This window comes from Micropterus dolomieu, unplaced genomic scaffold, assembly GCF_021292245.1.
Source record: "Micropterus dolomieu isolate WLL.071019.BEF.003 ecotype Adirondacks unplaced genomic scaffold, ASM2129224v1 contig_8194, whole genome shotgun sequence".
NCBI lineage: Eukaryota > Metazoa > Chordata > Actinopteri > Centrarchiformes > Centrarchidae > Micropterus > Micropterus dolomieu.
In genome coordinates this window covers 1-933 of record NW_025737180.1, presented here as the reverse complement: position 1 = coordinate 933, position 933 = coordinate 1, and the positions used below count along the sequence as shown (strand labels likewise).

The 933-nt window shown below is 66.0% G+C and overlaps 1 non-coding gene across 1 annotated transcript; it reads right to left on the bottom strand.

The window, feature by feature from the left end:
• Positions 1-731: 731 nt before the first annotated feature.
• On the bottom strand, positions 732-885 carry LOC123965041. The gene has a single exon (XR_006823609.1). It is a non-coding gene; the product is annotated as a 5.8S ribosomal RNA (ribosomal RNA).
• Positions 886-933: the final 48 nt, after the last annotated feature.

Genomic DNA, 933 nt, shown 5'->3' with positions numbered 1-933 from the left:
CGGGGGCCGTTACCGGCCTCACACCGTCCACGGGCTGAGCCTCGATCAGAAGGACTCAGGCCCCCGAGCGACACCGGGCAAGCGGTCTTCCGTACACCACATTTCCCACGCCCGCCTGTCGGACGGGGATTCGGTGCTGGGCTCTTCCCTCTTCGCTCGCCGCTACTGAGGGAATCCTGGTTAGTTTCTTTTCCTCCGCTTAGTAATATGCTTAAATTCAGCGGGTTGTCTCGTCTGATCTGAGGTCGTAGTCGAATGGAGCTCGCCCCCGGAAAGGGGCGAAGGCGTGGCTCCCGCGCTTGGGGGCGGGAGGCTCACGGGCCTCTGGAAGCTCACGGGTACCCCGCCGCGGGGGCGCTCAAGCCGGGCATCACGCCACCGCAGCCGACCGTCCCACGAGGCGCCCCTCAATCCCCCGCTAGAGCGTTCCCCCGCCGGGCTTGCGCACGCGTAACGCGGGCAGCGCGGAGACGTTAAGTCCACCGGCAGCCGCGCCCGACTCATGCGGGCCCGACGGGGGCGCCCCTCCCCGGGCCGGGGTCGGCCGCGGGGAAGGAGGGAGAGAGGAGGGAGTTGCCGACGAGGAGGAAGGCAGGGTGGGTGAGCCCGGACAGGCCCACACAACCGCACCGGGCATCCCGAGGTCTGCACTTAGGGGGACGAAGGCGGCGGAGCGCCGCCTGCGACTGCCCCAGCCGCGGAAACGCGGGCGTTTCCGATTGATGGCAAAGCGACCCTCAGACAGGCGTAGCCCCGGGAGGAACCCGGGGCCGCAAGGTGCGTTCGAAGTGTCGATGATCAATGTGTCCTGCAATTCACATTAGTTCTCGCAGCTAGCTGCGTTCTTCATCGACGCACGAGCCGAGTGATCCACCGCTAAGAGTTGTCAAGCTTTTTTTGGTTTGCTTGCCACAGTTCGGAGACAAGTGGGGT